This window comes from Apostichopus japonicus, chromosome 17, assembly GCF_037975245.1.
Source record: "Apostichopus japonicus isolate 1M-3 chromosome 17, ASM3797524v1, whole genome shotgun sequence".
NCBI lineage: Eukaryota > Metazoa > Echinodermata > Holothuroidea > Aspidochirotida > Stichopodidae > Apostichopus > Apostichopus japonicus.
In genome coordinates, this window is record NC_092577.1 from 36,243,056 (window position 1) to 36,256,977 (window position 13,922).

The 13,922-nt window shown below is 36.4% G+C and overlaps 1 protein-coding gene across 1 annotated transcript in view; it reads right to left on the minus strand.

Annotated features, from left to right (window-relative positions):
- The window catches only part of LOC139954872 (interferon-induced very large GTPase 1-like), a 297,255-nt gene that overhangs the window by 21,954 nt on the left and 261,379 nt on the right, over positions 1–13,922 (minus strand). The window lies entirely within an intron of this gene.

The window sequence follows — 13,922 nt, forward strand, 5'->3', positions numbered from 1 at the left end:
TTATTAATGAGGCACTTTCTACATAATAGAAATTACACTTTTTCATTAAAACTTGAACAAAGAGAACATCCTCTTTTAAGGGACAATTTCATATTACGAATATGGACCCTGCTGAGGTTTGTTTTACAATATGCATAGCCGCCAAAGGTTTGCAAATGAGACACTCGAACATTCCATTAAATGTATTGGATATGGATCATAATTCTATTAAACTATATTGAAATAATAACTCATCAATACTTCACGTTTCTTGAGCAACCAGTAGCAACCCAGTAGCAGCAAGTACAGCCGAATAGTTCTATGTCCATCTCTCTAGAAATATAGTTTAAGTATAAATAGTAAATTGCACTTCAGCAAGCAAAAGATAAAAGTAGAGTAGAATGTTATACGTTATAGAAACAAGTAGTACTATGATGACGGAATCAAATTCAAAACGGAATCAAATTTAGAAAAGGTGACTGGATACACCAAGGACCTACTCCCTGACGGGCAGGAATGAGATGCAGAATGGTGTGGAGGGTGGGGGTGCATGGGACTGGGTGAGTCGTCCGAAATTTATACACCCCCATCACTAAAATGTATAGCTTCCCCAGCCCACGTGAAGTGTTTCCTATAACACAATTCTTGATCACATTCGTTTTCACCAGGACGTATATCAGGTCCTTTTTGTAATGGTTTTAATATCGTAGCATCATTTATATATACTTTGAGATGAGAATTTTAAAACGTAGAGATAAATAAAGGTTTTAAAGTGATCTTCATAATTGTCGCCCTCTGTTCTATGTTTTTGTTTTCACACCAGAGAGGGATCAGACATGGAGAAAAGAACGAAGTATATATTGAGCCTTTTGAAGCAACAACGTCATCTTGATGGGATTGTTTCGACCCAGTGATATAATAATAGCAATATAATAAATAAAAAAATAAGCGATATTAATACAAAATATCTACCACGATTAACTCAAGAAGCTGGTTTTATATTCAGGGTTATTCTTTAATATAGTTGTAACTGTATCCCAGACCAGTGATAGTATTAACACAACTGTGAAGTTAAGCTTATCAATATAACTGGAACATATCATGAACTGTCTTCATGCAAGTAAATAATTCACTGCTGATGGATAAATAAATCCCTTTCGCGAATAAACTCTCCTTTTCGATAAGAAAACTACTGCCGAAGCTGGAGTAGTCCAAGCATATTTCCCAAGCTGCAGTAGTTCAATTTTCTGTGTGAAACTAATTCAGTTTCAAATACCCCTCTCTCATTAATTCTGAACAAGAAAACTGCATTATTTGTCTTGATAACAATGTCTACGATCCAAACAACAGAAGTTGGATAGACACAGACATACACACATAAACACACACCAACACAGTTTTGGCATCATCATTGGGTGGAATCCTTCCCCTCGTTCTCAGCCTTATCGGTATTTTGAATGGTCTCATACTTGGATTGTTATCACCCCGGGTCTATTTTACCTCGGGCATGCGCACTGTTTGGCATGTCAGCATGTTATCAGACTAGTGTTACATTGAATGCCGGTATAATAATCCCGTAAGTTACGATTCTGGTTGGAAATTGTATAGTTAGATCAGAATAGGAATGGAAGACTGCACTGCTTTGTATTACTGCAACTGTTAGACAGATATTTGTTAGGTAACATTCTAAAAGAGTTCAACAAATCAGTTTCTAATCACATCATCCACGATCGGACAGTTAAGTTACGCTATATGACATATGCTTTTATAATTGAACTGAAAAATATAATTTTGGGAAAATTGAGACAACTTGTGAATAGATCATAATAAATAACCTCGGTATAGTGCAATGTTACACAATGTCATTGAATAGCTCCACCAATTTCCCTCAAGGACCCGCCCTCTTGCTAGTGCCGGCTCTCCTTTTTCCTGATGAGCCATTATATCCTGAGCCAGTGTGCCTGTCAAAGGCACACGACATTATGAAGACATGCAATGGGTGGTCAGAGTGAAAGTCCTGTTCGAGCCGTGCAAGGCACGGCTCCTGCAGGTTAATTGGATTTTTTTGGGGGGGATTGGGAAAAACAGACAATCGAGCAATTTAAAGTAGCAAATGAGGTGGAGGACAAACAGTACAAAGATTTGGAAGGACGCTATTCAATAAAGTAATATTGCCGGCTCCCCTCTTTCCTGAGAAGGGAGCCGGCAAACTACTTATTAAAAAGTGCCACCAATTTTTCTACTCCAAGACCACTCTCTTACCTGCTTGAAGGTAGCGGATATTAGTAGCGGACATAAGTAGCGGACAATAAGAGCAGTCAATAAGGAGAAGAGCGGAGAGCGCCATCTAATATCTAGCTGAAAATAAGCAATGGTGAAGGTGCAGTGGTACTCAATAATTGTTTGTACATAAAATTTAAGACAATTCATCCCAGTAATGAAATGTTTATAATTAATAATCTTTCTTATAAGAAATTATAAGAAGTGCGATACGCAATAACGAGACAGAGAAGAGTCCCTTCTATCACTGTATTAATGTTTGATATCAGTGACATAACTTATTTATTATGCTAAAAATTCAACTACATCGTGCACAAACTGCCGTTACGTTCTAACGAAATGTTTAAAATAAATTATCTTTAGTTATAGAAATAGTTAGATAGTGCGGCACACATCACGTCATAGAGCAAAGTGTCATCTATCACTCTAGTCATGTTTGATATCGGTGACATATAACTTCTATCTTGGCCAAACTTTTGATTGAAAAAATAAGAATATTTGTGATTGCGTTAAATTTCACTACATCGTGTATACAAACTGCCGTTACGTTCTAACGAAATGTTTAAAATTAATTATCTTTAATGCCGAAGATAGAATTTATGTAATTTTCTCAGGAATATAGTATTGCTCACTAGGCGCAATAGATTAAATGGGACAGTTGAGAAAAAAAAAACACAGCAGCAACTGGGATACTGGTGTATGTTGTAACTTCACAAACTTAAAGGTATTTTCCATTAACATGTATACCATACAGTATTCTGTTTAATAAGGCCACAGGAATCACAGTGACACAGAGTTCAGAAGCAGACGCACTGTCAGTCAGTTACTCGGTAATTTACATAACTCATGTGTTTAGTCATCCACATATCGATAAATCATGGTCATATACACATCGGCATACAGTTGGTTACTTATTCTAATACTATAGACCTATAGCCCAAGTCCACTACTAAAGCTACCATTACTGTAACTCACTAATAGTACATAGGACATAAATGTAACCATTTGTTTACTTGGTTGGGAGATGTTTTACTTTGCCTCCAGTGTTATGAATGTGAGAATTAACTATCAAGTAATGCTATGGTACAACTTCCAAGCAATTAAGTCTGTACCAACAGAAAAACTAGTACAGTACTAAAAGCCTGTAGTTTGACTACTGGTCAGTTCTGTCAACTGAGTACAGGGCTGTTGACTATCATTCAGTTTTTTTAATATATATATGACACCAAATGGCCATAATGATAATTCTTTACTAATTACTTATTCTTCATATTGCCATTACTGGCCTAACCTGAACAGTGGTGTATTAAAATGCAACAAGTCTTTAAGCTTTTCATTTAAGAATAATTTCAGTCTGTCCTATTTCGAACATGTAATTGGCAGGTTTCCGATTTTAAAAGCTCATCAAAAAGGAGCTGTGTTGTGTAAAGCAACAAAATTTCACACATGCATGTAACAAACAACCATTTGACAAGATCTAGAATATACATTTTGCTTTCAGCAATTTCCAAAAGCATTGCATACTGTACATGTATGTACTGTAGAAGTATCAAACGATTTTGCCCAGTTGCACAAATTAAGCCCCATTGAAAATTGTCTTTCTTCTAACTGTAAAGTTTCAATACTTGTATGCGCATAGGCTGGATAAGGTTGCATACAACACTTACAGTAATTAATGTTTAGGCTAGGCTGTATTGCATAGATCTACAATAGAAATAAATGATGCTCAGTAAAACTTTTCAATCAAGTGATGAAATTGTCATTTAGCCACTGAAGAAGATCCTGCTAGGATCAAAACGTCAGGCCAACTTACTTTTACACAAATGAAACACTTACTAGAATGTTGAGCATAAGTCATTTTTGACCTGTCGAGCATATTAGTTGAGCCTCCCACTATACCAAACATATTATACGAAAAATATGGTTTAACAAGTGTACCTTAGACTGTATTATACCAACATTAAGAAATGATAGTTGTACAGAGTAAAGACCATATACAGTGTTGATATCTGCAGTGGACAGAAATACAAAAGAGAGGGGGCAGGGTTCTTTCCTCTGATAATACGTGATGGGACATTGTACTGTTTGATTGTAGACATCACAATTGACCTTACTTAACCTTACTCTAAATTATGTTGTGATATTAACTCTTAATTGGCTGTTGACAAAAAATTATATTACCGGTAGTATAAAATGTAGTATAATATTATCTATTCACTTGTTATATCTTGCATTAAGACAGTATTTTTATATGCTAGCTATGAACGTACATTGTTACTTTACTTTCTTAATTAGTTTCCGCATTGCCATACTCTAGCTTCCCAGTTTACCCAGTTCATATATGGAGGCGCACATTGAGAAACAGTGATAGGAGCTTTCCTTGGATGTTGTCACAATCTGGGAATTGAAATTCAACAGTTGTCAAATCCACAGCAGAGGTAATCTGTTTCTTGGTGTTAACCATGGAAAGAAGGTCGTCACTACTGAACTTTCTGAACATCTTTTCAGCTGCCCAAAGGCACTGGAATGCAAGCTATGTACGTTGGGTGAACTAAACAACCCTCTTTGTACTCTTTTAGAATTGTCAGCTTAGCTGGAACCGGCAATGATGGTGAAGTGGATTTGACAGTACCTAGACAGCCTGGAAAATGTTTGTCATATCTTTGTAGCCGTGTGATGCAGTACCCAACAAGGTAGTAGAGGCTATTCATCTCATCAGCAAACAATTGAAGTTCGGATCCTTCTTGATTCAAGATCACATCAGGGATGACAGAATCATTCTCGATAGATTGAGTGGTGTCAGCATTGGACTCTGCAAAGAATTCATTATCATTTTCTTGGTAGGTTCCAGCTTGGGGAGATTTTTAGAAACTGAGCTACAGTGATGATTGTGTAATGCATATCTGAATTAAAGTTGTAAGGGAACTGCATTCTTCATCCGCACACTACAAAATAAATTCTCCAGGCAGTCTTGTGTGAAACGTGAGGTAAGAAAAAAATTGTGTTCATGTTCAAGGATATCATCTTGAATGATTGAGTATTCAAAAAGTGCCGGCTCCCCCCTGAGCAAGCGGCTCAGGAAAGGGGGGGGGGGAGCCGGTACTACAATTTATTGAATAGCGCCACCAATTTTCATCAATTGGTGGCGCTATTCCGGTACTACAACTTATTGAATAGCGAAAAGTAGAGTAGAATGTTATACGTTATAGAAACAAGTAGTACTATGATGACTCAATCAAATTCAAAACATTTAGAAAAAGGTAACTGGATACACCAAGGACCTACTCCCCCGATGGGCAGGAATGAGATGCAGAATGGTGAAGAAGGGTGAGGGTGGGGGGGGGGGTAGTGGGACTTGGTGAGTTGTCCGAAATTTATACACCCCAATCACTTAAATGTATAGCTTCCCCAGCCCACGTGAAGTGTTTTCTATAACATAATGTGGATAAATTTGTGATTTGTGATATTTCAAATAACGGTGTTACAAACTTCACCAAGTACCCCCCCCCCCCTTCCTCCACTTCTTTGCAAAATTGAATTCTTCCATCCATTGATACTAACAACATATATTGTGTTTGTGTGTAACCTATGAGTAAATGAATATACAAATAAAGTACCTTTAGAGGAAAGGTTAAAATACTAGAAGAGTATGAAATCAAACATTTCAAGAAATTTTCGAGAAAAAGAAATTCTTGATCACATTCGTGTTCACCATGACGTATATCAGTTCCATTTTGTATGGTTTTAATATCGTAGCATCATTTATATATACTTTGAGATGAGAAATTTAAAACGTAGAAATAAATAAAGGTTTTTAAGTGATCTTCCTATAATTGTCGCCATCTGTTCTATGTTTTTGTTTTCATACCAGAGAGGGATCAGACATGGAGAAAAGAACGAAGTATATATTGAGCCTTTTGAAGCTACAACGTCATCTTGATGGGATTGTTTCGACCCAGTGATATAATAATAGCAATATAATAAATAAATAAGCGATTTGAGAAGTCCGTTGTATCTAAATACTGCTGTTGTGAACCCTGTCTCTCTCATATAACCACTGCCAACTGTCAGATCGTAGAACTGTACCACAGTCAATACTATTCCAGATGACGGACTATTAGTAACAGTTCCCTTTCAAAACTCGTTTCAATGCGCACTAGTATTTGCAGGAAATTGAACAGAAATAGGTAGAATTCTACCATTGTCGTCGTCACGTTGGCTTCCAATATATAAACACACACCATCCAGCAAGGTGTCGGAGCCGTTTGCTCATACCCCGCTCACTGCAGTATATCAGCATAATACTATATATTTCAGCTAGATAGATATTTTCAAAGGAAAACTTCCGGTCGGTGAAGTCATGACGTATCGAACTCTACAGTAGGAGTCATGGCGGATAGAACTCTTTATTAGGAGTCGTGGCAGATATAACTCTACAGTAGGAGTTATGGCGTATGGAACTCTACAGTAGGAGTCATGACGTATGGAACTCTACAGTAGGAGTCATGACGTTTGGAACTCTACAGTAGGAGTCATGGCGTATGGAACTCTACAGTAGGAGTCATGACGTTTGGAACTCTACAGTAGGAGTCATGGCGTATGGAACTCTACAGTAGGAGTCATGACGTTTGGAACTCTACAGTAGGAGTCATGGCGTATGAAACACTACAGTAGGAGTCATGGCGTTTGGAACTCTACAGTAGGAGTCATGGCGTATGAAACACTACAGTAGGAGTCATGGCGTATCGAACTCTTTAGTAGGAGTCATGTCGTATGGAACTTTACAGTAGGAGTCATGGCGTATGGAACTCTACAGTAGGAGTCATGACGTATGGAACTCTACAGTAGGAGTCATGGCGTATGGAACTCTACAGTAGGAGTCATGACGTTTGGAACTCTACAGTAGGAGTCATGGCGTATGGAACTCGACAGTAGGAGTCATGACGTTTGGAACTCTACAGTAGGAGTCATGGCGTATGAAACACTACAGTAGGAGTCATGGCGTTTGGAACTCTACAGTAGGAGTCATGGCGTATGAAACACTACAGTAGGAGTCATGGCGTATCGAACTCTTTAGTAGGAGTCATGTCGTATGGAACTTTACAGTAGGAGTCATGGCGTATGGAACTCTACAGTAGGAGTCATGACGTATGGAACTCTACAGTAGGAGTCATGGCGTATGGAACTCTACAGTAGGAGTCATGACGTTTGGAACTCTACAGTAGGAGTCATGGCGTATGGAACTCTACAGTAGGAGTCATGACGTTTGGAACTCTACAGTAGGAGTCATGGCGTATGAAACACTACAGTAGGAGTCATGGCGTTTGGAACTCTACAGTAGGAGTCATGGCGTATGAAACACTACAGTAGGAGTCATGGCGTATCGAACTCTTTAGTAGGAGTCATGTCGTATGGAACTTTACAGTAGGAGTCATGGCGTATGGAACTCTACAGTAGGAGTCATGACGTATGGAACTCTACAGTAGGAGTCATGGCGTATGGAACTCTACAGTAGGAGTCATGACGTTTGGAACTCTACAGTAGGAGTCATGGCGTATGAAACACTACAGTAGGAGTCATGGCGTATCGAACTCTTTAGTAGGAGTCATGTCGTATGGAACTTTACAGTAGGAGTCATGGCACATAGAACTTCACCATAGGAGTCATGGCATATAATTCTACAATAGGAGACATGGCGTATGGAACTCTACAGTAGGAGTCATGGCATATGGAATAATTCCCACACACAATTAAGTGGTCAAAGTAGCTTTATCAAACATTGAAAGTTTTGCAGCTTTTGTGAATTAAATTGCAGGTACATTTAACTTTTGAGATGCACAATCATTGAAGACTATTCTTGTGAAAAAAAATTAATGAAAAAAAAAGTTTTTCAAGTGGTCTATATTTCGAAAATACAATAGTGACAATCTTTGGTTGAAAAATGAGTTGTTTAACATTAGCAATATATCTTTTAGGATCCAATTTTTCAACAGATCATTCTTTAGTGATCCATGGATTCATTTGTATGTAATGTCTGCTCTAGCTGTCATAATTGAAATAGCAGATTGCATCTTGTTGTGTTTTTTCCCCTGTTTTCTTCTCCCGGTTATTTGAAAAAATGCTATGAACCAGGAGACAAGTTGTAAGCTAAATGCCACAACTGTGAAAAAGTTAATGAAGCAATTACAGAAAAGATTAGGCTCGTTAAGCTTATATTTAACAGAGTTATTCATCAACAATGTAAGTATTCATGCATGATGGATAACAAAGCTCGTTTTTGAAATAGTTTGCCTCGAAATAATACCCTTCTTAGATCTTTAGCAGGTACTCAGATGTAGGATCTCTGTTACCAGTGCCTATAATCCTGTATTACTTGATATATAGACATCACTCCATCACCTTGCTGATGAAATGGCGGAAATCTTATCAATGTGGTCACTCTGCTTAATTAATGAGTTACTCTGCTCAACTAATGCGTATGGTATCAGAAGTAGCTCATTATGGCAAGAAGCAGGGGTGCAACTAATATCTTTATACTGACGAAGAGGAGAAGCTAAGATGTTGGGGGAGGAGGGATGGCAGGTTGATATGCCTTCCTTGCATGGTTCTATGGGGAGGTTGTTCCCTCCCCTTTAAGAAATGTTGGTAACATGTCGGTTGCTTAGATGCAAAATGGTGCTTTATTTTGAACCGTTTGAAACAATGTTGAAGAATGTAACGGTTTAGGTTTTAATGCACATTCTTGTTACATATTAAATTTATCTAATCTAGCGTTTGTATATATGGTTACACTTGACAAGAATCTGCAGCCTTTCGTCTGAAACGATGGCTGCAGCCTCCTTTGTGTCAGACCCCAGTTTAGATGTGGTACTTAAGTAGGCTGGATTAACTAGACTTCAGATATACAAACCGTTAAGTGAGTTCTTCAGAAGCAGGGACAGTTTGGGAGTCGGTAAAATACTGTTTTTTTTACTGCTCACAAGTATGTATGTGATTTTACAGCTTGCTTACAGCACATGTTGCTCTGTACCCAGTAAGCTTGTACAAATGTATGCACAGTACTCTATTGAAAGCACCTTCTAGAAGCACTAACAAGTTTCTGTCACATGATTAAGATGGATATGAACAACATAAGCAGCTTTTGTTACATTAGAGAACGCTGTTTCATGGCTAGGACCCCGATCATGTCATTTTAAAATTCTTACGCCGTAATGCTATACTTGAATGATTCACAGATGAATAACAGGCAGTCAATATCAGTTAGCTAAAATGGGACTCAAAAGTGTCTTACCTCTGGGTATGCTGGAATCTTTATCAAAGTGCCATTTAGTATATTTTGAATAATTCATAAATTCATTTTACAGGAAAAAAATGTTCAAACGTAGACTCAATATTGCATTGATCTTATTGAAATTTCAGATGCAGATTCACTAGTGATGTCACCAAAATTTTACGGAGGGTGAAGGAATCTGATTAGTAATCTTGATTGATATGATTCCAAGACACTTGAGGACTCAATCGGCAGAGACCAGTCGTTCACTCCAGAAGCTGGAGCATAGAAAATACATTTATTTACCTAGGCGTGTAGATAATGGTGAAGGGTCATTATTCTATGCGTATTAAATGTACATGAAATGTGCCAACTGAGATGGTTCGGTATGGACATAAGGTGATTTAACGAAACGAAGTGTCACAGCGAAAAAACACTCTCAAGCTTGGTGTGTAGTTTCTCCCTAGCTAAATAAAGTGCCTTGATATTGTTCTGTCATAGTAAGGATTGAAAGGTAAAGAGATCTTTGTATTTATGACTTTTAAGTCTATTTTTATAATGAAATTGCTAGCAAAATGAAAAGAAGTTCTCTTGGTGTTTAGGAGATTCCTGAACAAACAAACAATTATCACAAATCATGCAAAAACGTATGAAATGAAGAGCTTAATTCTAATAAGAATTAAGTCAAACATTTTGTTTGACATATATCATAGAGAAGATTAGAATTATGGAGAAGGGATTTAGGAGCTTGTGTATTTGTTTAGTACCTTTTATCATAAACGACTGGCTTTTAGCTGTGGGGTGCCTTTCTTTTCCAGCCATGGTGGAAGTAGGGATCAATTGGAATTTCTAAAATACTGTATTTGAAGTGCCATTATTATATATAAGATCATGGCAGTGCATAGCTAAACGTCACATCATTCGTATTAGCTATATTTGCCTCAGTTTTCGTTTACAGCATTACAGGGTGTAGGGATATTTGAGAACAAAATCAAACCTAATTAACAATCAAATTTTAAGATTTAAGCTAAAAGGCATCCCCAATAAACATACCCTCTTCACATACAAGTCAAATGACAGCAGTCTGTGTTGTCATTTCTTAATTAATGACATGTGCTGATTATAGTGAATACAACTATTATCCTGAGACAAAGTAGTCTACCTTACTAGGAATATAACACCTTGTGGTTTAATGTTATTGCCCAGGTTAAATGTATGCAACGAAGTGTTTTGCAATCTAGACCTTGACTAAACAGGACCATACTGTAGTCTCAGGCTGTGACATGAGAGGTCAAAGGCTAAGTAACAAGAAAGCAGCATTTCGACCAATACAAGAATAAGAAAATAACGATATTGTCCGATATCACAGATTATATGTTTGCAGTGTATTAATTACTGTAAAACTCTAAAGGTCACGAGATCAAAGTAGATCTAACTTGGTGAAATAGGTTTTCCCAATACTACTTATTGACCATGAGTTGTATTGCCTGTCTGTGAAATGACGCCAAGGGGTTTAAAGGTCATATAACCAATAAACAGCATTACACATATACAAAAATATAAATGTCACCGAAACCTTCATAAGCAAGTAGGATTCCACAGACCACATATCCACATAGTGGAGCATTCGTGAATGTAAAATACCACAGATCTTGTGAACAAAGGAGATAAGGGTCAAACTTGTGCACGTACCAACAAGACCTACTAAAGTTTCCAGTCAAGGATATTGAGGTAGCTACATTCAATTGTTTAAATACATTGCTAGAAATTTATTTTTTGGCAAAACAATGTTCTTTAGCTCCCAATGCTCAACAATAAGTTAACTGAAAGTGGTTTACCCATGAGGAAGTACAGCAATGCCTTTATTGTTTAAATGAATGTTTATCCTATATACCTCCACTTCATGGATTACCTACTTGTTGTATCAGTGAGCAATGCAATTGTCAATAAACGGAAGTAATTTTTGGGAGTGTTTGCAAGACCTAATATTATGTTTTTTTGATACTTCACAATTCTTAAAGCATGTAGTTCTTAGTTTGAAAACACTTGACTGTGTCAAATGCAACGCAAAATGCAACTCTGAAATGGCATTAAATTCAATCTTCAAAAGAGAAACAGGTACATGACTACATGCTTTGTTACGTCAGTCACAAGATCGCCCAGAAATGAAAACAAATGTGGCACAAGTTTGAGACATTAGTAAATCCTTCTAAAGTAAATTCTGTAAGACAACGTTTTGTGTTTGTAATAAACCATGTAAAATACAACGATCAGCCGATTAGTCCAATGGTTGTTGCCACGTAGATCATGTAATTGGATTTGTTTACTTTCCGAAATGGTGCTCGGCCAGCAAATAAAATCGGTCCGTAATTAAACGCTTGGTAAGCACATGTGACCTTTCTCTTTCCATGTGGTTCTCCTATAATAACTTTGCTTGTACAAGAAACTGAAAACGTTTCATCAATTCGAACAACCCTCTCGATCACTCGCACTCTCAGCCTTACTAAATCCATCCCTCATATTCTATATAACTGCAGAGCTTTTTGTCACATCCATGTCGAATATAGGACCAAGCTATAAAGTGAATACTACTACAAATTAAAAATAAAGACAAAAATATATACCATCATTAGCCAGGTTTTATTTGAGAATCCCACTAACAATTTATTTTATTTTATTTAAAGACAATGCACCGCTATATTGTTAATAAGCAAGTTTAGTAAACAATTCAATGAAATTAGATTGGAGCGATATACCACTTTATTCAAAATACAAAAATAATGAGATTATCGAAATATGTCGCATGACGATATAATGAGATATGTAGAAATATAAGATCAAGCATATCGCACAAGAGACGTAATAATGTACCAGCTGAAAACAAACAAATATGATCTGACAAAGATATTATTTCTTCAAATATTTTTTCGAAGTTAAATTAAAGGTTATTATAACAGTTTTACAATATATTTATTACACGTGGAAGGCTGGCCTAATTGACATTAGGATTATAGATAAAAACGAATATTACAAATCTCACCATTATTGAAACTAGTTTTATTTAGTATCCCATATGTAGCAATCATATATTAAAAAATAAATCCGACTAGGATATAATAATAGTAATAATAATAGCGACAAATAATAACAACAACAGTAATAATGATGATGATAATAATAGTAATAATAAGAATAATAATATGTAATGCACTTTTACTTCTACCTGCTTTAATAAGACCGCATTTTAAAATGAGCCTTAACAAATAATTAAGAAATATACATTAATTGTAGTTTATTAATACATATAGATATAATCATAGATAATACAAATTGCCAAATAGCAGCTGCGTCTGCCATTCCCGTCCCCCCTCATATTCCCTATGCGTGAATTTGTATGAGAAAATATTTTCGAGCAGTACTCTGCCTTCCCTCTACCTACGCCCCTGCCCAAGGGACGTATTATAGGCTGTTAGCTGGAAAGCTGTAAGCAATCATATTTTATATTATTAAGACAATACATTTTATTGCAAAAATGTCTTTGAAATTAAATTAAGATTTTCTTTCATAGAAAGCTATCAAAGAATCTGGAAAGTGCATCAGTTGAAAATCTACAGGCAATAAACTAACCATCATGATCGTTACATAAAATGCAACTTCGAAATATAATAACAAAAACACCTCATTTAAAGCAAGAGCTACAAGTTTGTGTTTTTAATAGTTTTTTAAATACATCACTTGAAGAAAATAAAGTCGTTTGCCTAATGTTGTAGAAGTGCCAGTGTAGGTTATTCGTTGAAAATTTATTCGTTGAAAAGTATTAAGCGATGCTGGCATATTCAATATTAACAGTGACGGTAATAAAATGGAAGATAAAATGTGTTTATATAGACAAGCAATCACCAAATTAATAATTTAATTTTTAATTTTAATTAATTTTCATGATGTTTTTATTGTTGTCTTACGCTTTTTATAGCAATATCTGGGATAACGTTATCCTATTCGTCCTGTATTTTTGCTGGTTTGGAATTATCATAAATTCTCTCAAAATCATCATGAATGCTTTCAATACCCACATCCAGTAATGTATTGGTTTGTCTTTTTTGATTGGTTCAATATTCCAAGACTTATAGTCAGTCAGTTAATAATCCTTGTATTTTCTAAATATCTCCTTTTGTAATCTATATTCACAATCTGTGGCCATCAACAGTGTGCATAGAGAGGGCATTAGTTCTTTTGAATGCCACCACCGAAAACCTGCCACTCCTCCAGGGTAATGGAAAGTAGCGACGTGTGTATGCTCACCACTGATTTGCAAATGACAGATAACCTTAAGGGACAAACTGCGTTGCAAACTCCTGAATGGTCCAAGATCTCATAACATCTTTGTGTTTAG